At 42.7% G+C, this 24,721-nt stretch overlaps 1 long non-coding RNA gene across 1 annotated transcript in view; it reads left to right on the forward strand.

The window, feature by feature from the left end:
* The window catches only part of LOC146406931 (uncharacterized), a 92,484-nt gene extending 68,240 nt beyond the window's left edge, over positions 1-24,244 (forward strand). The window contains exons 4-6 of the long non-coding RNA XR_014818894.1: positions 435-502; positions 975-1,262; positions 23,994-24,244. This is a non-coding gene — a long non-coding RNA (uncharacterized LOC146406931). The remainder of the gene's footprint in view (positions 1-434; positions 503-974; positions 1,263-23,993) is intronic.
* Positions 24,245-24,721: the final 477 nt, after the last annotated feature.

Genomic DNA, 24,721 nt, shown 5'->3' on the forward strand with positions numbered 1-24,721 from the left:
AGTTCAGCAATCTGTGTTTTAACAAATCTTCCAGGTGATTCTGATGCTTGTTAAAGCTTGAGAAGCACTGAATTAGGATAAAAGAAAGGCATCCGAGGCTTGATTGTCTCTTAAAGAGCAGGTATAGTGAGGGAGTTTTCAGGTCTGGGCTCCTTTGATGTGAAGCATTTCCAGCTCAGCTTTGAGACTTGAAGAGGTCAAGGAAGTTAACACATGTGTTGGATAGTCATCCACAGATACATTTAAACATCCTAGATTTATGTCAGGATTAGGCATAGTGAGAAAAAGTATGAGCTAGGACACTTAGGAGCTAGATCTTTGGCATTTATAGGAGACAGGAAGTGGTAAACTCAAGTGGCATGAGCTTTCACGGAGTTTACACATGGAAAAGTGGCATCTGGGAATCCTGACCCCAACCCCTGCCTCCTGTCTAGGGGCCTGTGGGAGAAACGGCAGCCTCTGCTGGAGATGGAAGCAAGAAAACATCCACCTTTGGGAGAAGGTAGGCTTCAATTTGTGATGCTGGAAGGACATCTTGTAACCCTTATTCTCTGAAATGGTGACTTCAGAGCACATGGTGAGAATGGGTGAAGGGTTTGGAGAGAAGGATTGAGAATGGGAGGAGAAGAGGGGAGCATAAAGCTGCCCACGGTGAGAAAATCCTGCAGGACAGATGTCTGGGTATAGAAGGATGGGGGTGGGTGGCAGTGGCCATGGGTTATTGGTATAAAAGGCCTTGGTAGCAACGACTGCCTTCCTTGACATGCGTTATTTGGTGCCTTTGTGGTTGATGGTCCCAGACAGTTCTGTCACCATTCTTGAGTCACCGTGTGGTGAAAGCCACAGACTCTGGCCAGGCTGCTCTGTGTCGGGAGAGCAGCCGCAGGCCTGGGGAGGCCCCTCAAGGCAGTTGGGGGTAGCCAAGCCTGGTCTGCCATCAGCTCTTCAACCTTGGCGTCTTTCCCCTTCCCCAGAGCTCTGGATCCTCCACCCAGCAGGATGTGCCTGCCTGCAAACCACCCGGGCCCAGCTGTTATCATCAAGGAAAGCAGGACCAGGAGAACCTTGAAAACTTTCAGATAGCGCTTATCCTGGCGCTGACTGATAAGTGAGGCAGCAGGAGAAAAGGAGGAAGGAATAAATCAAGGAGAGATTAACAAAAGCAGAAGAAAACAGGTCCTTTTTGCTGGGCTAAGTGGTTTGGCTGATGATTTCTGCCTGACTCACAGCCTCCCTGGGATTCTGGAATGAGTTATATGCAGGTATGAATTAGGCATTCAAATGGCCACAAGATGTAGCCTAGCCGACAGACCAATACTATTGCTCGGGCTGGTCCGAGTCTAAACTGTGAAGCTGGTATAATTTGTTTCTGATTATGCTCCGTTTGGGGGCCTTTTTTCCTCCTCTGGAAATGCTCTTCTTTGGGTTTTTCTCACCCTATAGTTCTGTGCTCACCCTTCTGGAACACCCCAGGGGCTTAAACTAGGGATAGCCTGGAGGTTGGGCCTCCTCCTTCTGCCTAATGTTTTGATGTGCACTTATTCCAGACCCTCTTTCCCTGAAGGCTCTTAGCCCATCTTCACGCCTGCAAATACCCCCTCAAAGTTCTTTGGAATGTCTCAGTCCATGGTCCACGGTAGTGAGCCCTTCAATTCCTCGGTCTTGGGACTAATATTCACAACACATAACAGCTCATAGGACAAAGGCACTGATGAGTCAGAAGAGACACCAGCTGGAAACCCCTCACTACAACAGAAAGCTACATGCTGGCACCAGGGCTTCATCTTGCCTGCCCAGCCTCACAGTCCTGCAGTGGCCTTGTCCTCTCCTGCCTGCCCCCATCCACTGCCATGGGTAGATGCTGGACTGTCATTACCATCAACAGCAACTCCTCTCCAACTCAGTCAGCCTTTCAGTTTATCTCTCCTGTCTAAAAACAATTAATTTTTAGTTAAATTAACTTAGTTAATTCCAGCAGCTCTTTGATATAGCTACAAGCAGTTGCTCTTACCACTTTTTCTCTATCCTTCCAACCCTTCATTCCTTCCTCCCTCCCTTCTTATCTAGCTCAGATTCCCAGCTCATTATTATTTTCACTCAGTCATACTCTCATGTCCCATATGCCTCTCCCTTTTACTCCAGTGTACTCACGGGGCAACTGCCATCCTAGTTAAACCCAGCTGAGCACACACTGCAGACTCATGTGTGCATAGCTGGTATTTGCTGCCATCTTGAAAACAAAACCATATCTTGATCCCACATCACCTTCCCATTCCCATCCTCCCCTTTTTTTAGAAAAATCCCTTGAAAGAATTGTCGATCTTCACGGTCTCCAGTTCCTCCTCCCATTCTCTATTAAGCACACTCCAATCAGGATTTCCCTGCCACAATTCCAATGACTCTGCTCTCATCAGGATCACCAGAGCCATTGTCTGCAAAATCCTGCAGTCAGTTCTCAGTGTTTGTCTTATTGGTTCACAGCATTTCAGAGCAGATCACACCCTTCTTCCTGAGGCACTGTCTTCTTTGGACTTCCAGGATTTCACACTTTCCTGGCTTCCCTCCTCTATGTGAGCCAGTCATTCTCAGAGTCCTTTGCTGGCTGTTTCTCATCTTACTGGCTTCTAAATTGTGCATGCTTCAGTGGTTGGCCCGTTTATCTTCTCTATCTCTGCTCACTCCCTGACTAGGCTCATCTCTTCTCATGGCTTTAAATACCATCCCCACCTTGATGATTTCCCACTTTATATTCAGAGCAAAGACCTCTCACCTGAACCCCACTCTCATGTGCCAACTGCCTGTTGAAAATCTCCATTTGGTAAATAACAGGCATCTCATATTTAACATATTCATGATGGAACACCTCTTCTTACCTTCCAGGGTTTCCTCCTGTAGTTCTCCCAGCTGCGTAAATAGCAATTCTATCCATCCAGTTACTCAAGCCAGAAGTCATAGTCATCTACATGTCTTCTTTTCACTCTCAGACCCTGCATCTAATCCATCAGCAAACTTCTCTATGTATCCAGAAGCTAACCACTTCTCATCACTCCCGTTATTTCTCCTATGGTCCAAGCTGACGATGTTTCTTACCTGAATTATTGCAATGGCTTCCTATCTGGTCTCCCTGCTTTGATTATTGCCTCTCCTTCAGTCAAGTTTCCATATAGCACTGATTCTTTTCAAACATTAGATGGCAAAGCTCCCTATAAAAAAACCTCCCCAAAGTACCATTTTCATTGAAAGCAAAAGTGAAATTTTGACAAGGCCCCACAACACCGTCTGTTTTTTCTCCCCCTGTTCTCTGCTGACCATGTCTTGCTACTTTCTCCTTTGTTCATGCCACATGGTGGCCTCCTTGCAAGTCCTCAGATATACCTAGTATGTTCTAGCCTCAGGGCCCTTGCACTTGTTACTCCCTCTGCCTGGAACACTCTTCTTCTGCTTTGCTAATTCTCCAACTCCGAAAGTGTTTTAATCCAACAGTTTTAATGTTACATTCCCAGGGACCACTGTAAATATCTCAACTTACCTCCTCATCCTCTTCTCTGGCACTTCCCATCCTCTTTGCTTTAATTTTTTTCCACTAGCACCTAATCATCATTCAACATACTGTACTGGTTTACCTATTGCATGTGTTCTCCAACAGAATATAATCTACATGAGGACAGGATGGGAATTGTTACCTGTTTAGATCACTGTGTTGTCCTTAGAACTCAGAACAGTCTCTAACATGTGCACCTAATAAATATTTCCCAAGTGAGTGGATGAATATCATTGAAAATAACAGAAAAGGCAGCCTTGATCCACAAAAATCTGGACTTATCAGTATCAGAAACCACAATCCACACTGGAAAGTGTTGCAGTTAAAAAGGGTCACAAAATAGTAGTATGTTGTATGAACAAACAATCCTAAGAGAAGGGAGACACTAATTTTCTTGTAGCAGTCAGATATTACCTGGTACTTTGCCCATTTCATCTCATGGCCTGTAGGCAGATGGATTTCAAACATTAACCCAAACTCAGATTTAAAAAAAAAAAAACCTGAATAGGAGTTCCTGTCGTAGCTCAGCAGTTAGCGAACCTGACTAGCATCCATGAGGATGAAGGTTCCATCCCTGGCCTCGCTCAGTGGGTAAAGGATCCGGCATTGCCCTGAGCTGTGGTGTAGGTCACAGACACAGCTCGGATCCTGCGTTGCCGTGGCTCCAGCATAGGCCAGCGGCTACAGCCCGGATTCGACCCCTAGCCTGGGAACCTCCATATGCTGCAGGTTTGGCCCTAAAAGACAAAAAATGAAAAATCTGGTATAGACTTGATATAGTCAAATTACCTCAAAGCCAATGCCAACATAGTGTTATATACATAAGAAATTACCATCTCACATCCAAAAAGTAATTTGTTTTTTATTTCCAGGGTTGTTGAGACATAATTGACATATAATATTGTGTAAGTTATAAAGCACAGTGATTTGACATACATAAGTGTTATAAAATAATGACTGCAATAAGATTAGTTAACATTGGGAGTTCCTGTTGCGGCACAGTGAAAATGAATCTGACTAGAAACCATGAGGTTACAGGTTCTACTTCTGGCCTCCCTCAGTGGGTTGAAGATCTGGCGTTGCTGTGAGCTGTGGTGTAGGTTTGCAGATACGGCTTGGATCCTGTGTTGCTGTGCCTGTGACATAGGCCAGCAGCTATGGCTCTGATTTGACCCTCGACCCCTAACCTGGGAACTTTCATATGTGCTGGGTACCACTGGCCCTAAAAAGCAAAAAAAAAAAAAAAAAAATTAGCTAACATCCTTAACTGTATGTTGTTAGAATTTTTTTTTTTCTCCTTGCGATGAGAACTTTTAGGACCTACTCTCTTGGTAACTTTCAAATAGACCATACAGTGGTGTGAACTGTACTCAGCACACTGCGCATTACACCCCAGGACTGATTTATCTTATTACTGGAAGTTTGTCCCCTTTGACCACCTTCATCCAATTCACACCCCCCTCCTCAGCTTCTGGTAACCACAAATCTGTTCTCTGTGTCTATGTGTTTGGTTGTTGTTGTTGTTGCTTTTTCACTTAAGATTCCATATCTAAGTGAGATTATACAGTATGTATCTTTTCCTATCTATTTCACTTGGCATAATGCCCGCAAGATCTATTCATGTTGTAACATCTGGCAAGATTTCCTCTGTGTGTGTGTACATATCACAGTTTCCTTACCCATTCATCCATTGATGGACTCTTCAGTTGTTTCATGTCTTGACTATTATAAATAATGCTGCTATGATCATAGGGGTGCAGATATCTCTTTGACAGTGATTTAATTTCCTTGGGATATATATACTCAGGAATAGGATTGATGGATCATAGAATAGTACTGTTTTTAGTTTTTTTTAGGAATCTTCATAATGGCTGCACCAGTTTATATTGCCACCAACGAGGGATAAATGTTCCCTTTCTCCTTGTCCTCAACAGGGTGGACCTTTTGTTGTGCTGATAATAGCCATCCTTACAGGTGTGAGGTAGTAACTCATTGTGGTTTTGGTTTGCATTTCCTCATGATAATGATGTTGAGCACATTTTCATGCACATGTTGGCCATTTGAATATCCTCTTTGGAAAAAAATCTATTCAAGTTCCTTGTCCATTTTAAAAATTGGATTGTTTAGTTTTTTGTTATTGAGTTGTGTGAGTTTTTTCTTTGATATATTTTGGATATTAACCCCTTATCAGATACATGATTTGCAAATATTTTCTCCCTTTCCATAGGTCACCTTTTTATTTTGTTGATTGTTTCTTTGGCTGTGAAGAAGCTTTTTAATTTGATGTAGTCCCCCTGTTTATATTTTATTTGTTTCTTGTACTTTAGGTGGCAAGTTTTAGAGATCATTGCCAAGACCAGTGTCAAGGAGCTTACTACCTATGTTTTCTTCTAGGGGTTTCTGGTTTCAGGTCTTATATTTAAGTCTTTAATACATTTTGAGTTAGTTTTTGTGGGTAGTGTAAGATGGGAGTCTAGTTTCATTCTTTTAGATATGAATATCCAATTTTCAAGCACTATTGAAAGGACTCTTTACTGGTTATTCTCGGCTCTGTTATCAAATACTAGTTGAATGTTTAGGTATGGGTTTATTTCTAGGCTCTTGATTATGTTCTCTTGGTCTATGTGTTTGTTTTTATGCTGGTACCATTCTGTTTTGATTACTCTAGTAATAGAGTTTGAAATCAGGAAAAGTGACACCTCCAGCTTTGTTTTTCTTTCTCAGGATTTCTTTTGCTATTTGGGATTTTTTGCAGTTACATATGAATGTCATAATTGTTTCTCCCAGCAGTAATTTAAATCTTTATTGAAGTCTCACAAGGAAATACCAAAGTGGAATATATTATACAATATGTGGCATAATTCCTAAAGATTCTCTTAGTGTCAAAAGTACTATTTTCAAATTTAAAAACACAATTCTTACACAAATACATACGGAGTATTGGTCAGAGTTCTGATTTTAACTCATTCAAGTGATGCTAAAGCCAGTTCAAGGATAATAAGAGAATATAGTGTTTGACAGTTAATGAAAGCAAAAACAAATGTAAGAATAAGACTGTTGGTTAGATACAAAACTAATTTATTGACCCCAGGACAATAAACCATTATCTTTGGGGTTCTCTTTTCTACTTTCAGAGATAATTTGCATTTTTACAGGGCAAATTATCTCTGAAACAGTGTCATAATCAGCTCAGGCTGCCATACCAAACTACCATAGACTGGGTGGTTTAAACTATAGAAATGTATTCTCTCTTAGTTCTGGAGTCTAGAACTTCAAGATCACCATGCCAGCTTGGGCAGTTTCTGGTGGGATCTCTCTTCCTGGCTTGAGGGTGGCCACCTCCCCTCTGCATTCTCCCAGGGCAGAGAGGGAGAAAGCAAACTCTGATGTCTCTTCTTAAAAGCACTAATCTCATCATGACACTGCCCCTCATGACCTCATCTAAATAGAATAATCTCCCAACTGTTCCATCTCCAAATATGATCATGTTGGGGGTTAGGTCTCCAACATACAAATCAGTGGGGTGTGGAGACACAATTCATTCCATAGCAGTAGGCAAAAATATTTGCATGAGCAGTTTTATGCAAAGTTTAAAGGCTACCCTTACAAAATTGTAAAAATGGTCTAATAAATAATTGAGAATTAGTAAGTCACACAACTTTACAACCTTCTGAATTCAGATGACCCTTGAGAAGGCTTATTAGACAGGACCCTGGGCATGATAAGGAAGGCATTTGCTTTTAGGGGTTGGGGAAATTTTTTTTTAACATCCCTCATTTATTTCTCTATAGACCCACTCAAAGTTCAGATTTATGAGTTCTGAAGCATGTACAATCTGAGGGGGAAGGGATGCTCTGTAGGTTAAAGAATATAAATGAGTGCGTAAATAAGGTACTTCAGCCCCAAGGACTGAGGAGGAGTCTTTGCTACTGAGAACTTCATGGAAAATTCACGTCTGTCCTTCATGGCAATTTCTGCATCCTCCTAAATCTTCTAAACATTCCATAAAAATCTTCCTCTTTCACTGACTCTCCTTTCCCCACTCAAAACTCTCTCCAGCTCTTCTTGGCCCATGCATTTCTTCTAACGTCTTTCTAATAAAAACCTTTTTAACCTTTCCAGGTATCTCCTAATTCTTGATACCTATTATCTCTATAGCTAGAGGCAAAAAGAATTCCTCTTAGAACCTAGAGTCAGGTAAGACTGAACACAAAGACAGCCATACTTACTCCCCCAACACCCCTTCTGTAGGGAAAAGGCCAGTGCTTCTTTACATTAAGGTGGAAATGACTGAGGAACCCTAATGTGAACCTCCCTCAGGAATTTTTAGCAATAGTCAGGAAGTCTTAAAAAATGAGAACCATGAGGAGTTCCCACTGTGGCACAATGGGTTAAGAATCCAACTGCAGCCACTTGGGTCGATGTGAAGGTGCGGGTTTAATTCCCAGTCTGGCACAATGGGTTAAAGGATCTGGCATTGCCACAGCTACAGTGTAGGTCTCAGCTGCAGCCTGGATTTGATCCCTGGCCCAGGAACTTCCATATGCAGTGGGTGCAGCCAAAATAATAATAATAATAAAAACAAAAGACTTTTAAAAAATGAGAACCATTTTTAGTGGAGTTTCAGGCAGAGAGGACAAGGTCTTTGATATTTGAGGGGCATAAAGCAGGACAGTATTGATTTTTAGGAAAACTACCAGGAATGTGCATTCTATAGAATGTCACTTACCTATCACTGTAGCCAGTTCAGCACAGCATCCTTCTCACGTACCATCTGCTGGGATGATGAATGAAATTATCATCTCAACAGTATTGCCACCACTTCCCCCTGCCATTCCCCCCCCCTTTTTTATAATGATATCGGTAGTCATGTGGGTATATGGGATACCGTTTTCATGACTTACTGTAGCCGGCTTGGGACCCGCTCAACATCAGATTCAGAATATCTTTAAGATACTCGTCATGGCTCAGCAGAAACGAATCTGACTAGTAGCTATAAGGACACAGGTTTGATCCCTGGCCTCACTCAGTGGGGTAAGCATCTGGAGTTGCAGTGAGCTGTGGTATAGGTCGCAGACACAGCTTGGACCTTAAGAAAGACTGGAGAAAAAAAAAAAAAAGGAATATCTTTAAGACTCTCATCACACAGTATAAATTGAATTGAAACAAGGTGCTTCTCTCTGGACAATTTTTGGAAGAGACAAAAAAATAGGCAGACACAAAGATTTGTAGAATGTTGACTTCATTCAGAAATCGCATTAAATAGCACACAGAAGCTTTTGGAGAAGGCAGAAGAAGGGCCTTTCAAGGGCTGACAGGAGAAAAGAAAGCAGGGTTTACCTCAGAATTCTGGTCCTCGTGTTAGCTGGAAGGATGCAAATAGCTATTTTTCTACTTTGAAAAAAATCCTCCAGCACAGGCCTAACACTCTGATTCTGCATGAGATGTGAGATGCGGGAGTGCCAGCCATGCACCAGTCTCCACCCCTGGGCTCCCTGCTGAGGTCACAGCCATTTGAAAACCAGGCCTTCCCTGAGTGATGACAACAGAGCTTGTCAACCAGCTGGGAGACAAGACTCAGGGGCTGGGGAAAGGCGGCAGATGAAAGGCTGGCGTGGTGCTAATGGGACTCCCTCCAGAGGGTAGCAAGTCAGAAGCAAGCCTTCTGTGCCTTGTGCAAAAGACTCTGTGCTTGCGTGCCGGGTGGATGTCGGTGCCACTGGGTAGCACTGCACATGCTGCTCTGCACTGAGGTTGCTAAAGCCACTTTAATTTTCTAGAAGCATCTTTTTTTTTAATTTTTTTTTTGTCTTTTTTGTTGTTGTTGTTGCTATTTCTTGGGCCGCTCCCACGGCATATGGAGGTTCCCAGGCTAGGGGTTGAATCGGAGCTGTAGCCACTGACCTACGCCAGAGCCACAGCAACGCGGGATCCGAGCCGCGTCTGCAACCTACACCACAGCTCACGGCAACGCCGGATCGTTAACCCACTGAGCAAGGGCAGGGACCGAACCCGCAACCTCATGGTTCCTAGTCGGATTCGTTAACCACTGCGCCACGACGGGAACTCCTAGAAGCATCTTTTTCATGGGGGAGAAGAAAAGCATAAGGGATGTCATCTAAGTGGGTTCTGAGAACACAACTGGGGCTGTAATGAATGCAAAGTTAATGGGTACATGGCCTGAAGTGCTCATTAATAGAATGCAAATGTTCTGGAAATAGATTTTCTTTTCCATTCCCTTTAGGGCATTGCATTTATTTCTGCCATGTCCAAAGAGACCCATTTTCCTGTATGCTCTGAGTTACAGCTCTTTATTATATGCCCAGTTTAAAGATGCCCTAAATGCCCACCTGCTACTATAGAAACTGATAAGGGTAAATTACATGCTAAAAGGAGCCGGGGGCTCTATGGTCAGCAAGGTCTTCACCATAATGAAATGCAGATGAACAGAAGGTCAACTCTGTTAGAATGAGGCTTTCGCTTCTGGAATTATTTCCAAGACTCGGCTTTTTAAGTGCCCTCTCTGAGGAACTAGCAAAAGAGACAATAGACGGCTTCTAGACTATCCAAGCTGGGTTTAGTGGAAGTGAGATTGAGTAAATACCATGTAAAGCAGGAAGGAACACTGAACTCAGCCTATCCTAGCTGATGGGAGACAGAAAACACCAAAAAAAAGTGAAGATTAGGCATCCAGGTGTTGCATTCCTTCAGCATCTAAGCCTACCTTCTTCCCTCATTTCTTTTATGTTGAGAAGGAGGAAAACTTCTTTTATATTCAGACCTCCAGATCTTTTCTGGCTCTCTTTAGTGTTTCAGGGGTCCAAAGCTATGTAGGCAAACAAGAGGGGTTTGCATTCTTTTTGTTTGTTCGTTTGTTTGGCTTTTTGTTTTTTAGGGCTGCACTCACAACAAGTGGAGGTTCCCAGGCTAGGGGTCGAATCTGAGCTACGCCACCAGCTTATGCCAGAGCCATAGCAACGCCAGATCTGAGCCACGTCTGTGACCTATATCACAGCTCATGGCAACGCCGGATCCTTAACACACTGAGCAAGGCCAGGGATTGAACCCGCAACCTCATGGTTACTAGTTGGATTTGTTTCTGCTGCACCACAATGGGAACTCCAGAGAGGGGTTTGTATTCTGTACTCCCAGGCACCCTTTTTCCTCCATACAGATCTGGAATATTGCCCAATACTGATTTAAGAGAGGCTGACTGAAGCATATTAATGTCTTTCCCAGGCTCCTCTGCAAACACTTAAACAGAGGCACCTAAAGAAAAACGTTTTGGAAAATGGGATGGGGTGGGGAAGATTTTAAGGCAAAATTCCAGGGTAATCCTTTCGTGCCCCTTAAATGCAACTTCCCAATAAAAGACCCAAATTTATGAGGCTCCCAAAGTCTCTTCCTTTCAAAATTGAAAATAAATGTAAACATTTAACAAAATAGAAAACCTTAGCCAAAAATACCTTTTTTTTTCTTTTCCCTATCACTTGTAAATTTGAGTCTTTCTGCTGATGGTCAGATATCCTGCTGACAGGTTCTTCACTAAAGTCCAGCCATGAAAATTTCAGGATGAGATGCTATGCAGGGAAAATTACACTAAAATAAATTTGATAGGTGGTGCCAAGGTCTGAGCACATGCTCCCCTGTCTTCAGCTTTACCTGACTCCAGAAGTTTCTCTGTCATCATGTCATCATTAAGACATTTTATGTTCCTGAAGTTCCTATTGTGGCTCAGTGGGTTAAGGACGCAATGTTGTCTCTGTGAGGATGTAGGTTTGATCCCTGGCCTTGCTCAGTGGGTTAAAGATATGGCCTGTAAGCTGTGGCATAGGTTGAAGATGAAGCTCAGACCCGGGCTTGCCATGGCTGTGTCATAGGCTGGCAGCTGCAGCTCCAATTCAACCTCCAATTCATCTAGAAACTTCCATATCCAGCATGTGAGGCAGTTAAAAAATAAAAACAAAAACAAGAAAAAGAGAGACACTTCATGTTCCTGGACTGTGTGTTGGCATCTTTCCATCAGCCATGCCCCTCTGACACCTATGACATATTCTACACAAGATCTACCTTCAACAGAAAATCAGTAGTAGCTCCTTGAGCCCATCCGGCAGCCCCTCCTTACTGGACACATGGTTCCCCATTCTGGATGCAGCCCCTGAGGCTGCCTGGTTCCCAGTTCCTCCCCTCTGTAGGTGCCCCTCATATGTCCTCCTTCTTCCACTTATGTCCCAATCTCCTAAAACCCTCTGCATCTTTCTTTTTGCTCTTCAAATTTATGTCTGGAAGGTCACACATCCCATTGCCTTGGGAGTTTTCCTGGATAGAGCCAAAGAGGGCTCTGGATCCAGTGAGGTGAGGCAAAGAGAAGAAAGCCGTGTTTGCCCTTCTGTCCCAAGTCAAGCTTCCAGGAGAACAATCTGACTTTTCATACCACTATCAGTGGCTACCTTAGCATGACTCCTATGCTGCTGGCCAAAAGCGAGACCTCTCTTACTTCTGCAGAAGTTACATTAAACAAGTCCCTGAAGGTTTTCCTACCTTGCAATGTTCAGAGCCCTGAAACTAGGTTTAGTCACACATATGAATAATGCCCAGGACATGAAACACCTCCCACCGTAGCAAATATAGATTAACTGGAGCCCCCAGATAGCATTTTTTTTCCCCAAGAGTAGAGGTCATGGACAGATCCTGAGGAGGGAACAGAAGTGTATAATAAGAAACAGCTGAGTAAGAAGACAAGGGGTCCTCTCAAGGGTCACCATGGGCAGGCAAATCAACCAACCTCTGCAACATCTGAGGCTTGCCATTGTGAGCTAATACGAGATAAGAGAAGCTCGAGCAAATAGGAGGGACGGACAAGGGAGGACAGCACTACAGAAGCCAAAAACTGCATTAAGCAGTGGTTCCTAAATGCTATCACATCACTTGGCTGCAGCAGGCCCTCTCCAGATGGACTGGATCAGAACCGGCAGTAGTGGGCCCGGGAAGCTGTGCCTAAGATCTTTCCCCAGGGAATTTCAACATGTGCCCAGGTCAATGAAGCCCAGGTGTAGAGGCTCCACCAGGAAAATAGCCTATGGCTGTTCTATATTCATAAAATCCTCACAGTGTCCTATGAGGGAAGCACTATTATTATCCCTCTTTTACAGAGGAGAATACCGACAACTCAGCTAGTAGGTGGGGGAGCCTGGGTTTGAACCCAGCTATCTTGGCTTCACAGACATTTGATACTATTTCAACAGAACTATTAAAATGAAATACAATGAGCAAGTGAAACGCAAAGGCACATGGAAGGAAAAACATAGAAAGAGGTGAGAGGCAAATGGGACCATCCTTCTGTAGGAATTAGGAAATTACTCTGAAGAACAGACACACCTTCTAGAATGCAGAGGTGGGGACAGATTCAGTGAAACGCTTTTCCTCAGGGCTGTACAATGACTAGCGCGGTCTTGACAACAGCCCCCAGATAGTGCAAATTCTGTCATGATGGAAGAATAGATTATGTCTAGTAGACTAGACATGAGATATATGCGAATATTTATAAGAACTTTCCACAGCATCCACCAAGTCCCATCAAAGGAAACACGCTGATTTCTGAACATTCTGCTTAAGGAAGTTTGTAGTCAGACGTAAGCTATTTTCCCATTGTCTCAAAGACCTTTTTTTGTCTAACCTAGATGAACACTATGATGTCATGCCTATTTGCCCTCTTCTGACCTAAACAGTAATGAAATTGAAGTCCTTGAAAATACTCTCCTCTTCAGAGCCAGGACACTGAAAGCTTATTCAGATACGAGACAATTGTCTTGATAATATCTAGTCTAGACAGAGGGACTCACGGAAGAAGGTACAATTAGTCTTTTCGTCTGGAACTGATGTCTTCAAATAAGTTTTCTAAAAATCTGATTTTACTATGTGTTATTTTTGTAGAGATGGTGAGCAGGCAGACATCTTCCCAGGGCCTCCCCCCTTAATTGTGTTTCTTCTCTCTGCATCCTCCAGAGCCATCAAAGTCAGTAAAGGGCTCTGTGATGGACAGGGGCAATTCCTTTGGTCCCAGCCCCAGGACTCTGGGCACTTAAAACGCCGAGGAGCACGTCCCTCACTGTCCCCGCATAGGAGTGGCCTTTCCTGAGTTCCCACCAGAAGAGTCATGGGCCTGTTCATGGTCCAAAATTTAAGATGACAGCTTGGCCTTTGTTGCCAGGGGAATAGCCCATGTGTGACCCTTTTTCACAAAGCACAGGTGCGTGCCAGAATTGAAGACAGGAAAAAAAACGAGTTCCTCTTCCTCAGGAGATCCTCTGCTGCTAAACTTGGTGCCACTGAAGTGGCAAACTGGGATGTTCCAGTAAAAGGCCCACCCGTGTTGTTGTAAAGCAGAGAGACCAACAAGCCAATCAAGTTATAATTAGCTGAACTATATCAGGTGCTGCTAATCAACACAATTCTTACAGTAAATTGCAGGGAAGGTCTTTAGGACGAAGAGAGAGAAGGGATGTTGCTTTTATAGTAATGCAAATAAATAATTGTAGAATGGAGAGATGAAAGCACAACTGGTGGTTTACTCCTGAGAGGCATCCTCGCCTCCTCCTTCTTGCTCTTCTCTTCCCGTTAGCTCCTCCCAGCTGGTACCAGACATTTGACTGCTTAGCGCTATGGCAACACCTCAAAGGTTTTGTGGGTCTGCTCTCACCTTCCACCCCACTCCCTTTCAAAGCCTGCCCCACATTGTCATGGAATGGTTTTTCCAAATGCTGACCTGGTCATATCAGGTCTCTGACTAAAATCTTCTATGGTCTGTCATTTTTCCACAGTGGTTGAAAATGTCATGAAAGTACTTCCCAGTCCACCCCCACCACCCACTTCTTCAATCCACAAAGGATTCCACCAACACGCCTAGCCATTTGCTCTCACCGTGCCAAACCATTCATGGCTCTGTCCCACCCTCGTGCCTCTGAGCAGGCAGTTACTTGAGCCTAAATCGTCCCCTTGCTACGAGTGTTCTAAAGACTCTCCAGTTAACCCCGGCAAAACAAACCTATCTCCTTCCTCCCCGTGCTTCCTCTTCTCAGTTTCCCCGTGAGTGCTCCAAAAGAGTTTACGTGGCTGTCCCCAGCTCCTCAGCCAGTCTGACAGAAGACACTCAGTGTGGTGAGGTAAAGACATGACTCTGGTTTAGCTTTCAAATGGCTGCTACCAACTTTGTTGCCGCCAGCTCTCCTTTCCTGTGGGCAGCAAGCTTCCTTAATGAGATTTCATTGCAGCCCCTAACCTTCAGTCCTTTCTTCATCTCCCCCAGGGCAGACTGGAGCAGTGGTGTGTGTGGGGGTGCATCTGCTCTCTGACATGTCCCCTTTTACATCAAGTATCAGAGTGAGGGGGAGCAGGAAAAGGTTGCCTTTGTCACTTTTCTCATGGGCTTCAGCGACAGTGAGCTTGCTGGTAACTTACTTTTCACAGTTGGTTTGGGGGCGGGGGTCATTGTAAAGTGTCAGTATGTTCAGACAGAAGCCCTAAAATCTCCACTGAGGAAGACTCAATCCCAAAAAGATACCCTAAGCAGTGGCGGCTCCTTCCCAGGAGAATCCATAGCAACTGACTCCCAACTCCCCCGCCCCCCACCTCCCCATCCTCCCTACTCCTCATGCCTCCAGGCACCAATCACATCCCTCTGATCTTTGTTCCTCTGTGTCCCTTGACACAACTTTTGCAGAAACATTAGGGAGCTCTTGTACAGATTGTTAGAGAATTTCACCTATTATTCCCATGGAAGCTATAATAAAATCTTGAAAAGGAAAACATGGATTCTTGTGCTCAGGTTTAAAGTAAATATTCTCAAAGTCACCTAATCTATTGTAGATTCTTTTTCAGTTTTGTTGTTGTTGTTGTTGTTGTTGTTGTTGTTCTCCCAGGAATCTAGCTATGGGCTAAATTCAATAATCACGTGGAGCCAATCCCTTTTTAATTAAAAATTAAAAAAAATTTACAATGTGTCCATTTTTGCTACACAGCATAGTCATTCAGTTATACTTACATATAACATTCTTTTTCCTATTCTTTTCTATTATGGTTTATCACAGAGTATTCAATACAGTTCCCTGTGCTCTGCAGTAGGACCTTATTGTTTATGCATTCTATATATAATAGTTTGCATCTGCTAATCCCAAACTCTCAATCCATCCCTCCCCCATGGCAACCACAAGTCTGTTCTCTATTTCTGTGAGTCTGCTTCTATTTCATAGACAGGTCCATTTGTGTCATATTTGAGATTCCACAAATAAGGGTATCACATGGTATTTGTCTTTCTCTTTCTGACTTACTTCACTTAGTATGATAATCTCCCTGTCCATCCATGTTGCTGCAAATGGCATGATTTCATTATTTTTTATGGCTGAGTAATATTCCATTGTATATATGTACTACATCTTCTTAATCTGTTCATCTGTTGGTGAACATTTAGGTTGTTTCCTTACTTTGGCTATTGTAAATAGTGCTGCTCTGAACATATGGGTGCATGTATCTTTTTGAATTATGGTTTTCTCTGGATATATGCCCAGGAGTTAGACTGCTGGATCATGTGGTAATTCTATTTTGCCAATCCCTTTTTTAAATCTTGTAATTTAAAATCATAAAAATCAATATATCTTTAAATTAGAGAAATTATGCCCAGGTTTCTCAAAGTAGGCTCTGAGGATCTCAGAGATGTTCTGTGAAGATGTGGCTCAGTGGTCAAATACGTTTGGGAAACATCTTATTTTGTAGAGCCCCCTCCTGTTCTGTTCTATACTCTCTATTTTTCAATATTGAGTCACCATCAATATTGTCATATCAAAAGCTCTGAGAATTTCTGCAGTCAATGAACCTCTTTAACATTATTGAACCTAAGGTTTTGCAAAATTATTTGTGCTCTCAGTTTCATGCCAATAACTTTTTACCCTGTGTGACACCAACTGGCTTGGAACATCCTCGCTTTTGTGATGAGGCAGAGTTGAATGCCAGAAAGAGTATTAAGAAAGGGCAGTTACCGGGCCTGGATCTGTCTGCTTTGTACCCTGGAGCCCCCTAGGCATCATTTCTGTGGCATCTGTAAAGCATGGCATGCTTCAGCTCATTACAACTCCAACCTTCCACAAAAAGGGCATTCAAAAATGATTTCATTATTCAGCTGCCGAAAACTCATAGCAAAGTACCAGTAGTTCTCTGTGAGTGTTTCAGGAAACCCATGAAGATTCTTCCTGATTCGGTTTTTAAAACCTTTATTTGAAGCATTTGTCAAAAGCAGAAAATAAAATTTTAGAGAACAACAGATCAATTTTAAACCATTGATTCTAAGATAGGATGAAAAGTCAAGGAGGTGAGTTATCAACAATTTGAATCTTTGTAGACATAGAGAGTAAAATAAAATATATTTTACATGTTTTTTGTATGCTAGTGCTCTTTATAGATATTTATAGATATGACTAAACACATGAACAAGCTATGAAAAATGTAGAAATTTGGATTAATCAATTCTTGGAGTGTGTTTTTATCAGGTGGTTACCAATAACCAATCATAGGAAAAAAACTGCATTTTGTTATTTCTCCAAGGTTATTTGATAGAGATAAGAATAATTCCAGAAATATTATAAATTAGAGCATTTGGAATTTTAATTTTCAAGTTACAAAGCTATACAAATAAGAATAACTCTAAAAAAGTCCATGAAACCTGATTTTTTGTTTTTTGTTTTTTTTTTTGTTTTGTTTTTTTATCTAATGTAATTCTTCTACCCCAGTTAAATATTTCAGATTTCCTCTCAGTGGGATTCAGGCTGATTACTGAAGGGTTCTAGCCACCTGAGAATGGCATCTGTCTTCCTGTCACCATGCCAACTCCTGGGACGACAAATGAGGGATTTCCCCTTTTTTTTCCCAGTCTTCCTTCCAGTGAGGCTGAGACACACTCCTACCTCAGGAAAAGCACCATTTCTCATTACAATTGGTTCCTTTCCTCCAGTTTGTGTGAGGAAAAAGCTTGAGATGAAATCTTTTGTCTTTTTAGGTATAATTTCTGTTTTCTCACTATTCTTACTGACGTCTTTGTGTGGTGCAGTGGCTGGGATCCCACTGCATTTACATGGCAACCAGGAAATCAGTCATTCATGGTTGCCATGGTAACCAGAGGGGGGTGCAGGGAGGCGAAGTCCATTTTATCCCAGTCGGCTGAGTCCCTTCCTGGAAGCCTACAGAATTTTTAGACAGAGGTCCTTATGAACACAACAACAACAGGCATCAAGACAGCTGCACGCTGGCATCACAAAACATCCTGTAGAGGAGGGTGTGGGTGAGCAAGGCAAATATCACAAGGAGGCCAGGGGCGTTGCCTTCTCTCCTCAGAGCTCAGGTCCCCTAGCTAGTCTGTGGAGGGAGGTCTCTGAGCACCAGCTGCATGCTGAATTGCCCAGTTCTCTCTAAAAGCTCCAGGTCTGCAAAGAAAAAGCAGGTAGCCAATGTTGTGCAGGAGAGTGAGTGTCTGGGGAAACACAGCTCTGTTGTTATGGTAAGAACCCCAAACTGCGGAAGTGGGGCAGAGGGTGCAGTCCCAAGAAAAACGGAAGTGTTAAGTTGTTTCCTGCCACATCTGCTTCTGGAGCTGAGGGTTGTCATATTTCAAATTTTTAAAAAATGTCATGCGAGGTTAACCAATAAGAGTATCTTTTACAAGCATGCTATTTAGAATCCTTAATTGATAGGCAGGTGATACATTGCTATCATCTGATATAACAGACAATAAGGGCCCTGGACTCCAGAAACAGACTTGGCTCCTGGATTTTTTAGTCTGATCTTTGGGAAGCCAGAATTCACCTAGAGCCAATATTTATAACTAAAGTGGAGAAGGCACTATGTGATTTTTAGAAGTCTTCTAATGGCAATATCCTAATAAGCCAGGAGATAGAAATGTTGCTCTGTGAATGTAGACCATTTTCTCTGTAAAGTGAAGAAAAAAGCTTCTCATCTTCATTTTTTCTTTTTAACAGCAGAATGTTACTCTTTTCCTCTTTTGGAGATGAAATGCACAAACCCTGATTTCTATCCCTCCTTCCTTCAAATTGCTCCCTCCCCGCCCCCTCCAACACACACAGGTACACAAACACACTCTCGTTGTGTTTTTCTCAGTATGTGGCACCAGCCTACATCATTCACTTTAGGGTCTTCCTTACTCTTAACTTCTCCCACATTCAATTTAGCAGAGAATTCTTACAGGTCTGGTTTCAAAACATATTCTGAATTCGGTCTCTGTTCACCATTTTTATTACCTATCATACCCATGCCTCCTCATTTTCTAAATTCTAAAAGAGCCTCCTGACTGGTCTCCCAGTTTCCATTGTGTCTTGCTATGTCTTGGTGTCACAATGCAAGTTAGATCATGCCATGCCTCTGTTCAGACCACTCCCCACCCATCCATGGCTCAAAATGTTACAGCAGGCAGATAGTTAGGTATGAGCAGAGAAGTGGGGGCATGAGGCCAGATGGCAGGAAACCACGCATCATGCAAACAGCGGGGTCCACGGGCAGACAAAGAAAAGCAGGAACCTCCAGACTGACAGGAAACCACATATTTGGGGGTGATAAGTACCCTGGAGGCAAACAAAGGTGGAAAAGAGCATCAATATCCGGCTTCCAAATGTAACCCGTTGCTCATTAACCCTCATTAGAATAAAATTATAATAAAATTAGCTATGCACATAAGTAGCCATCATGCACCGACACCATGACACTTCTTTTTTTTTTATTTTTTTATTGTGATTTCCCCAATACATTTTTTTCTGACTGTGCAACATGGTGACCCAGTTACACATACATGTATACATTTTTTTTCTCACATTGTTATGCTCCATCCTAAGTGACTAGACAAAGTTCCCAGTGCTACACAGCAGGATCTCATAACTAATCCATCCCAAAGGCAATAGTTTGCATCTGTTAACCCCAAGCTCCCAATCCATCCCACTCCCTTCCCCTCCCCCTTGGCAACCACAAGTCTATTCTGCAAGTCCATGATTTTCTTTTCTGTGGAAAGGTTCATTTGTGCTGTATATTAGATACCAGTTATGTCATATCATGTGGTATTTTTCTCTTTCTGACTTACTTCACTCAGTATGAGAGTCTCTAGTTCCACCCATGTTGCTGCAAATGGCATTACGTTGCTCTTTTCTATGGCTGAGTAATATACCATTGTGTACATATACCACATCTTCCTAATCCAATCATCTGTTGATGGACATTTGGGATGTTTCCATGTCTTTGCTATTGTGAATAGTGTTGCAGTGAACATGTGGGTGCATGTGTCTTTCTTAAGGAAAGTTTTGTCCAGATATATGCCCAAGAGTGGGATTGCTGGGTCATATGGTAGTTCTATGTGTAGATTTCTAAGGTACCTCCATACTGTTCTCCATAGTGGTTGTACCAATTTACATTCAACCAACAGTGCAGGAGGGTTCCCTTTTCTCCACACCCCCTCCAGCATTTGTTATTTGTGGACTTATTAATGATGGCCATTCTGACTGGTGTGAGGTGGTATCTCATGGTAGTTTTGATTTGCATTTCTGTAATAATCAGGGATATTGAGCATTTTCTCATGTGCTTGTTGGCCATCTGTATATCTCTGATCAAAGCTAAATAAGGACAAAAATCCCTCCTCCCTTTCAGGAAGGTAGAGCTGAAATGAAAATTGAGGACTATGACCCCCAAACCCCTCCTTCCCAGTGACTATTCCACTCATGCAATTGGATGCCTCTTACGAATGGCATGACAGAGAAGTGCAGGGCAACCGCTCACCTCTCTGCCCTCTTTAAGAGGTATATTTCTCACTTAAAGAAATCCTCACTTTTCTTTCTTAACTTCTGTCTCATTTCTGAATTCCTTCCGCAACAAGACAAGAACTTTCCCTTTGGGAACAAAAACACAACACTCAGAACATGACCCACACAAGGCTGCCTGACAAGGCCCCTTGGTGCCTCTCTGTCCTCATACCTTCACTTTCCTGTTCGTGCATCCTACTTCCCCACATGGACCTCCTTGCTGTTCTTTGGAAACACCTAGCACTCCCTCATCTCAGGGTCTTGGCACTTACTAGAACGTTCTTCCCCATGTTAGGAGGCCTCCTGCCTTCACTTTCTTCAAGTCTCTAACTGTCAGCTCCTGCAAGGAGGCCTTTTGTATCAGCCTGAGTCTTGGTAGGCAATAGAAGGCACATAATTCCTGGGAGAAAGAAAGGACTCACGACAGGTGTGTTCAGGGTGAAGGAAACCAACAGAAAGATTTGATGCCATGTCTAGGCTTGGAGGGGCAATGGGAAGAAGCTGTAAGACAGCCATGGTTCTGGAGACTCATGGGGCTGACCAGAAGGAGCTCTAGGGACTGCAGGAGGAAACCATGACCAGAGCAGAATGTGGAGGAATAAACACACTGACCTCACCTGTGTATTGGCCAAACACAGCTGGAAACTAGAGTCCAAGGCAGTTGGGTATGATGCAAGTTATCTATTATTGCATGACAAGTTACTCCCCCACAACAGTGTCTTGAAAAAATAAACATTTACGGTCTCTTACAGTTTCTGCGGGTCAGGAATTTGAATGCAGATTATCTTGATGTTTCAAGCCCCAGTATTACATGAGATTGCAGTTAAGATGTTAGTTTTTTGAAGTCTTGTCTGGGGTGGAAGATTTATTTCCAAGGTGGCTCACTTTACACGGCTGGCAAGTTGTTGCTGGGTTTTAGCAGAAAGGCTAAGATCCACCCAGTCCACTCCTAGGTGGGCCTCCACGGGGCTGCTTGAGTGGCCTCACAACATGGTACCTCACTTCCCCCAGAACGAGGGATCCAAGAGGGCCTTTTATGACCTGGCCTTGAAAATCACACAGTGTCACCTGGGCTGTATCCTATTAGTCATATAGACCCGAGTCAGTATGGAAGGAGACCACACAAGGGTGTGAACTGCAGGAGCCAAGAATAACTGGGGGCCATCCTGGAGATACCACTGAGCACAGGGCAAAGCAAGAAAGGTGGGGAATGAATTGAAAAGGGTAGGCGTGAGGTAGAAATCAAGTAATAACCAGCACCCTTCCGGACCATCCTCCTTAAAATATTGCCTGTACTCCTGCCACTCTGTTCCCCTTTATTGTTATTTTTCTTCATAGGACTTAATGCTACCTAACGTATCAGATTTATTTGTTAACTAGTTTATTTTTGATTTCCTACTATCATATAATCTCCATGGGATAAAAGACTTTGACTCTTTTGTTTTTCTGCTGGCACCTAATAAGCTTTCAACAAATATTTTTGTATTTGAATGTATAAATCGTGCCTGATTTTAGATGAAAAGTAAATGCTTTTAAATGACCAATTCCCGGAGTTCTCATGGTGGCTCAGTGGTTAACGAACCCAACTAGGATCCACGAGGATGTGGGTTTGATCCCTGGCCTCACTCGATGGGTTAAAGTCTGCTGTTGCTGTGAGTGGTGGTGTATGTAGCAGACTTGGCTCGGCTTCTGTGTTGCTGTGTCTGTGGTGCAGGACCACAGCTACAGCTCCAATTCAACCCCTAGCCTAGGAACCTCCATGTGCTGTGGGTGTGGCCCTAAAAAGACTAAATAAATAAATAAATAAATAACCAACTCCCATGTCATCCACATTTTTTTTAAACCAAAAGTTTGTTCTGTCTCCCCAAAATACCACTCAGTGAGTTAAAATTTGCCTCTTGGAATTTTGCAAGCAACACACTTGCCTCTTGGCCTTTTCTCTTTCTTCATCTGGTGGTGGTGTTTTCCCTTCATTTCAAGATCACATTTTCATATCTTTCTTCTTAAAATAAAAGTAAGCTCCAGTGCCTCTTGTTTGGCTCTCAGCTGAGTTCTGTTTTCAGAGACCTTATTTAATAAAATATTTCTCATGAGAAAAATAAACCCTTCCCTCCTCATCTCCCCTCTTATTTTTCCTCTTCTGTTTATTCTTGAAGCCTGCCAAGGGCACCTGTGGGAACTTTTGTGGCACTTCTGAGGCTAAAGAGATTGCGGACCTCTGGTTACTGAGAGTCAGAAGAGAACAGATTGCAAGCAGAGAACATTCCTCCTGGGCCCCACGTGGAGCCCACATTCATGGTGTACTCCCATTGTCTGACCCTGAGAAGAAAGAGGCCCCCAGGAGATCTGCACCCAAATCTAGAGCGGGTGGAGGAGGATGGTTTTTCTCAACCAGCAGGCCCAGAGGGTGTGGTGCGTTGTCAACACCTCTCCAGACACAAAGTGGGAGAAGCTGATCCCTTATGTTATGAAGCAGGATCCCTCACAGTGGAGGAGACAAGCTGGTTGTCAAAGTGGTGAGAAGACATGCCTTGATGCCACATACGCATGCGCCTCATTCCACAGAGCATCTGCATTGAAGTGGTTCTTGTAACTCCTTTTCCTAAGACACAATTATGAAATTTCACCCCCTGTCCCAGAAGCAGCAGCTTTTATCTCCTACTCATATTAAACCTAATCCTGGCTGCCAGCTCAGTCGGTTAGAGTGCTCATCACTTACATATATTATAAATATGAGTAATAAGTAACTTGTAAAGTTCATTCATTCATTTAACAAAGATTGAGTGAGTGCTTACCATGTACCAGGCACCATCAGGACCCAGGTTAATTGAGATAAGCACCCAGTTATCTTCCTAGAAATGTAGAGGTGGAAAGATATTTTTACTTTCTCATCCAATGATGATCATAAATGGCATGGGTCATTCAAGCATTTCCACAGATTATTATTCCAGAATAAAATAGGAGTCTGTCTTGCTAACAATGAAGCAAGTTCATTCATTCTGGATCTTATTTTTCCTTGAAATCTTATTTTTTGCTAGTGACGGTCCCTTGGCTCTTGGCATGTACAACGTTTTTCCCTCTTGACTGTATTATTTGAGGTTATTGTTGCTGCCTTCAGATACAAAACCACTGATGTATGTAATCCTTCAGTAAGTGTTCAGGTGATGTAGTTTTCCATGCTTATATTGGAGTACCAGGTGTGTTTATAGGGTATTGGTGGGGTTTTTTAGTCATATTGATGCTGTCAGTTTTCAGCTAATATAATTCTGCTTTCTAGATGCAAAATATTTGGTGGTGGGAGTTAGAAGAAATGTAAGTAAATATCTTAATAGCAAATAAGTGATGTGACTGTAGTCTGGGTGAATTCCACTATTTTGAGCTGGAAAAGAATCAATGACAATCACTTGTCCTGAGCAAGTAACTCACTCTTTTCATTTGAAAACAGAGCCATTAATAACAAGGTATAAATAATGATGCACTTACTAATGTGATACTCTAAAACTAAATTTTTTAAAAATTACAAATAAATCTACAGATGTTTGTCTTATAACCTTCCTCCTAAAGTGAATCCCTGTACCTCACTTGAAATGTTTTTGCCTTTATTCATATAGGTGATGAATATTTATTGCACACCTACTATGTGCTGTGCACTGAGCACTGTACTAGAGATATGGCACTGAGTCAGACATGACATGTCCTGGAATTCCACAGATGGAGGAAACACTCAAGGACAATACCGTGTGATAAGAACTATAACCAGGATAAGCAAGAGGTGATTTGTGGCGAAGTGGGGCTACAACTAAACCGACTATTTTCTTTTAGACAACTGTACAAGTAAAAGCAGTAATTTGCTGAGAAATCTTATTTATGGACTACCTTTGCCAAGTCAATAATTCGCAATTTCCAAACACACTACGCACCACACAATTCTCTGCTGAAATTACCCTGTGTAATCATACAAGAAATACGTAAAGGATATTGAATAACTTCTTACAAAAGTAACTGAAATCTTTTTGTAATATTTCATGGGAAGTCACATCAAGTGTTTCACCTTATTGAAAATGCATCCTTCAAGCTCACAGATGTGCCGGAAGAGCCAACAATGGACAAAACTTTACAAGAGCTTTTTACACATAGGGAGACTTCATTATCATCTAAGGAAATCGCTGCTTTTTGCCTCCTGGTTTAATAGTCTCACTTGGTCAGTAACTCCAGGGTCTCTCCTGCTTTAGCATCCATAACACATTTCTTCCTTTCTTGCCACCATTCTCTGCTCATTTTCTGATTCCCAAGGACCTTTGGGGTTATAGTTAGGCAACCTTGGTGGTTTGTTGGCTCA

This window comes from Sus scrofa, chromosome 1 (assembly GCF_054392235.1).
Source record: "Sus scrofa isolate SSC_HxYL_T2T_F1_AM1 chromosome 1, Sscrofa_HxYL_maternal_Yorkshire_Landrace_v2.0, whole genome shotgun sequence".
Lineage (NCBI taxonomy): Eukaryota > Metazoa > Chordata > Mammalia > Artiodactyla > Suidae > Sus > Sus scrofa.